Source organism: Protomyctophum parallelum, assembly GCF_964188405.1.
Source record: "Protomyctophum parallelum genome assembly, chromosome: 7".
Classification (NCBI taxonomy): domain Eukaryota; kingdom Metazoa; phylum Chordata; class Actinopteri; order Myctophiformes; family Myctophidae; genus Protomyctophum; species Protomyctophum parallelum.
The window spans coordinates 37733181-37739180 of NC_139705.1; positions in this window are offsets into that span (position 1 = coordinate 37733181).

Below are 6000 nucleotides of genomic sequence, written 5' to 3' on the forward strand. Positions count from 1 at the left end.
TTTAATCATCGCAATGTGCTGTGAGCTTGTAGATGTTGTAGATCTGTATATTAGGCTACCCATTCTAACTATCAGGAGCAGTGGAGAAGTACCATTAATATGGCGCAATTCATAATTTTGTGGCAATCCATATCGTATACTGTAATATTAATTTTATGCATTTGTATTGTATTTATTGCAAGCAACGACTATGGAAATGCCAAAGTAGTTCTGTGAGGAGTTAACATCTCCCTTAAACTTGATTTATAGGCTACTTTGTCATATCACAATGCATTTTGAGATTGTAGATTCTTAGCAAGCAACACACGTGAATGTAAAGTAGATGGGTACAGTTCCTATAGAGAAACAGTGTGGGCTCTATTACCTGTTGTCTGACACATGTACTGTAAGACGGATGATGTCGTCCTCTTCTGAACTCTCCCAAGCTGCCGTGTTGTTGTGGCAGACGTAGCATCAAACAGGAAGGACTTCATAGCCTAAATTCAAACTGTAAAGAATTCCCAGCTATTTCGTAAGAAGACAAACAGTTTCTAAGGTGAAAGTGTAGCGGAGCAAGAGTGTGCCAACATTTAAATGGATATGTCTCTTTCAAACATGTTTGATGTATGAATAAAATGAATATCAAATATCTAAAAAAATACTGACTCAAGCAACAACAAAAATAACTGACTGGGATGCTCAGTAGCAAACATGTTTCAAAGTGAAATATCCCTTTAACCTTGTTGTATTTAACACTTGAGAGCGGCTGCATGGTGTGATTTCAGTGCATTCAGTGGATACACCCCACAGAACATAGTGAGCAGAGGAAATACTGCTTGTTTTTTCATGATTTTTGAGTGGTGCAACCACTCCCTTACGGAGCTATGTGTGTGGGTGGGTGGCTGCTGGCTGGCTGGGTGCCTGGGTATGAGCATGAAAACAGAATGGTTGTTTTTCACCACTTGTGCGCAACCTAACACACACACAAACATTAACTGTATATATGATGATCTCGGGTGTGCCAGTACAGTACAGTGACAGTACAGTACAGTAGAGGGTACAGTAGAGGGACCCCCACACGGTAACTCTGTCAATTCTTAACCGTTTCGGACGTGGAGCGGCTCGCCGGAACCGGGCCGGCACCCTGGGTTCGTTCCTGTGGGTCTGTAACTTCCGGGGACCCCAGCCCCGGGGACCCCCACACAGAGTTGCACCACTTTAATCCAATATTTGGCCTTTTTTAATACTTAAAAAAAAATGTGGCTGGGTGGTTAACACATTGGAGTAGAAAAACTCAATATATACTACTTCACCGGGACTTTGAGCATCACGCTTGAAATATTTGGTAAAGGGTCGGAGTATAAATCCACGATTACAAAGGCCATTGACCTGGGACACTGCAGTATTGTTTTTCCACTCTGCATCTTAAGAGAGTGATTAGTCATTTTAAAAGTGCAAACCACAGCTCCGTTATTGGACTGTGAAAGCACTTTTATTAAACAATTACCAGCACAGTGGAAAGCATGATTCATTGTGCGTGTGTGTGTGTGTGTGTGTGTGTGCGTACATGTGTACACATGTGTGCGTACATGCGTGTGTCCGTGCGTGCGTGCGTGTGTGTGTGTGCGTTTACAGCTGATTAGGGTTTAATGATACTTGTTAAATCAGGACACCTTTGTTGGCCCTAACCCCTTAGATAGCATTTCTGTTGGCTTAGATAGCATTTGACACAGACTTATAGCATGTTATGTAGACAGCACTATAATTGTATTGTATATAGTCATAGCACGCCATAGTACATATGTATAGCATAGTAGTGATTATGTATAGTTTATTATGTATAGTGTATGTATAGTTTCATCATATAGATATTCCACTGTTACCTTCTTAGCTTACGCATGTTTCATGATAAATGCTTTTATGTGATGTATTCCCATGCTTTTGTTCTTGCTTAAATGTAAATCGCTCTGGATTAAGAGCGTCTGCTAAATGCCTAAATTGTAAATTGGCTGTCGCTGTAATGTTCCACATTATTCCGTGTTCATAGTCAATGAAATACAAATATTATATAATTGTACCAACATGAACTGGCAAAACAGCCAGGATACCGGTATGCTTGAAGTGTCTGGAATCCTATAGCTATATATGCAACAGGCAACACCGTGCTTTCATGAAGAATTACATCATTAATGTTTTGTTTAATGGTTGTGGAAAACACTGTCTCACACAGGATACAAAAATGTCCTATTAGAGTTCAATTAGGTTGAGATCTGAGAAGCCTTTATGGTTTTCTGTTGTCGCTGCTCATCAAACCATTTGGTGACCATGTGTGCCCTGCGGCCTTGTATTCACTGGCATTACCCAGCAGTGTGTGTGTGTGTGTGGTTGGGAGCATGCGGGTCCCATTTTGTGTTCAAACAGTTTTGTACTTGCACTATACTATACTTTTGCTGCTGCATGTGTGTATATACATACAGTTTCATCTGATATAGATCAAACTTGGCGGGTGTGTTCAGGATCTGTACTTTTGATTATTATTCGTGTCAATATTTTGGGCATGTCATTAGCCTACAAGTGAAAATCTTCCAAATATTTCCAATTTGTATTTCATTTGTCAAACATAGCGATATATAATTAATAATTAAAGAAGCTAGATCTAGATTTGTGCTACTTCGTGATGGATGTGACAAAGGAGGTAGTCCACACATAATTCAAAAGCAAAACATGCATTTATTTCAAATTAAATGCCAGAAATTATACAAAACATAACATATAAAACAATGTTGTGTGAATAAATGGTATAGATATCAGTGGTGCAATGTATGGATGAGTGGAGTGTGGCATATGTGTGTGAATACTGTATGCGAAACTGAAAGTATTGCAGAACCAAATAACCTCCTGTTTACTATTCTGTGCCGGTTCGCAACTCGGAACTTCGTAACGTTCGACATGGCCGGCAACTCTCTCTCTTTAGTGGTGGTATCTTTCATGGCTCAAGTTCGCTTGAGACAGTGCCCCTCCATCACGGCCTAAAACTATAGGGCAAAAGTCCCTCCCAAAGCGGGGCAGAAAACACCAGACAAGCAGAGTGGGGAGGCCGTCACCCGTCACAACTGTCATGATAGGTTTAAATAGGGCATTATAAGAGGAGAATGGAGATACAAGTTTTCCGGCAGACAGCAACAATACAGGCCTATTATATTCTCTATTGAAGCTCCTATATTTATTACATTCCATGCACTTCTTGTGAGCAAAATGCACATACATGTATGCCAGCAGCATGCACATGAAACCCAGCAATAATGTCTCTGTGAATCTGGCATAACACACATGAACGCCATGTATTCAGTTAGCCTTATATGCTCACAAACACACCGCAGAACAAATAGTCCGGGAGCCGTGGGGGTGAACGTGGTTTCGTCAGATAAAGTTTTTTTCTCAACTGATTCTTGTAGCTTGGGGTCACCAATTCAAGAGGGTGCCCAGTGCCCTTGGGCATTTTTTGTTATTAACCCCTTAATGCCTGAAACAAGCTAACACATCCCTGATGTGTAATATAAAATGTAAAATAAAAGTTTTATGGTATTTCATGCAAATTACTTAGTCTACTCTAAATGCTTTCTACATGTGTTTATGAATGTGGATATGCACAATGTATTAGATTTATGATGAATGCATTATTAAGTAATGCATTATTAACCCCTTCATGCCCCAACCATCCAAAATCCCCTAAAATATATCTTTTGAGTGTTTATCCATGAATGTGGATATGTACAATATATTTTATTTCAGAATAGGGCATTTTTTTAACTGCCTACAAGCCTGGCCGCTGCCTGAGATCATCCAGCTAAACCCTATTGAAGGTTCCAAAATATCGCCTTTATAGAGCGGCGTAGTCTTTCAGAACAACGAACAGCCCAGGAAATGAAAACGCAATGCATTTCCCCATAGGCAGTTTTTATTTAATTTATTTAAAGACCTTTTAAGCGTCGTACGAAGCCAACTCTTGTCGTGACAAATCATGACAACACACACAATATTTCGGGCCAAACAAATAATTAGAAAGTAGAAAAAAAACGGCTGGTTACAACACTTTTTTTGTTGTTTTTCTTCTTTGTAATTATTTATTTGGTCCAAAATATTGTGTGTGTTGTCATGATTTGTCACGACAAGAGTTGGCTTCGTACGACGCTTAAAAGGTCTTTAAATAAATTAAATAAAAAGTGCCTATGGGGAAATGCATTGTGTTTTCATTTCCTGGGCCGTTCGTTGTTCTGAAAGGGGGAGGGACTGCGCCGCTCTATACAAAAGGCGACCGGGCCTTTGCTGTACGGGCCCCTCGGCTGTGGAAGTCACTGCCTGAGGATCAGGCTGGCAAACTCAGTATCCTCTTTTAAATCGCGGTTAAAAACTCACCTTTATTGCACAGCCTTTTTATGAAACGTTTAAATTGTGTTCCCTTTGTTTTGTTTTTATTCTTATTGTACCTTTACTGCTATAATTATCTGTAAAGCACTTTGTAAACTTGTTTTTGGAAAGGTGCTATATAAATAAAGTTATTATTATAAGATGAGGAGTGTGTGGAAATCAGACCTCAAAAGGCGGCTGTTTGTAGCTACAGTGGAGTCAGTGTTCATCTCTGGTGACTGCATGACTGACCTGTGATTGACCCAATATTGTAATCACTGTACCTCGAAGATTAGGTAGACATTATTGTCTGACAGGTATGTGGTTGACATCAGCCGGATGGTCCAGGTCTGATCTGTCAATGACAGTGACATCTGCATCAGCAGCATTCCTCCCGACCTAGGGTGACGTTTTCAATGTGGACATGGCTTTCTGAATAACTTAGACTGAGATCAATCACTTCTTTCAATGTATTTAAATAATTGATTTTCACTCATCTGCTAACAACGTGCTTCTAATCTTTTTTTTGAGGGGTGCTAGCCCCTCCTATATACAGGTTTAATATTTGTCTATAGTTCAATGTTTGTTTAATAACAATGAAGAGAAAACGTACATATTGTATATTCTTTATTGTTAATGTCATTTAATGTTTGTGTTGGTTTGTTTTACATCACCATTACATAACCTAATACATGAGTTAGACTTTCTTGGACTTTGTCTTTCTACAACAAACAAAGTGCTGCCTCTTTTCCATATATGCATGTTCATATTCATACCTTGCTTATTCAATAATGCAGTTTATACATGTGCATGTTGGTACCGCATGTATACATTTTCATGGTTTTATTGTGCTATGAGTATGTTGTTTTATAGCTTTGCTATTTATGGGTTGAATCAGTGGGGAGGGAGCGGCTATCTTTGGGAGTTTTTGTTCTGTTTGTCTGTATGGATGTACTATTGTATTGTTTGTGTACTGTATCTCATGTACAAAATCAAAGTTGATGCATTTAGACCAAGTATTTTGCATGAAATACCATAAAACTGTATTTTGGGTGGATGTTTTGTGTTTCAGGCATTAAGGGGAATTAATAACAAAAAATCACACCCGTGTGAAGTGAGGGGCGCTATATTATAGTCTAACGTGATGTAATGGTGATGTAAAACAAACGGTGCCAACACAAACATTAAACGCCATTACAATAAAGAGACAATATGATGTATTGTAAACGACACATGATGTAAATTTCCCTTCACTGTCAATGCGTTTACTAAACACACTTTGAACTAAAGACAAACATTAAACCTGTGTATGGGCTAGCCCCTCAAAAATGTTCAAGGGATATCACTGGGCAACCTGTTGAATTATTAAGATGTGACCCAGAGCTACAAGAATCAGTTGAGAAAAAAACGTCATCTGACGAAACCACGTACGTTCAGCCAAAAATCACCCTTCGGCTCCCGGACTAAAAGATACCACACTGAGAATCCATCTCTGCTTCACTGCTTCCCTTCACTTCACTTTGATTATCTCTGTCGATGTAATTGCTGTTCTCCATGGCGGTTTGGTGGTCTTCAGAGGGGAGTAGCCTTGAGTGCTTCCACATGCTACCATGT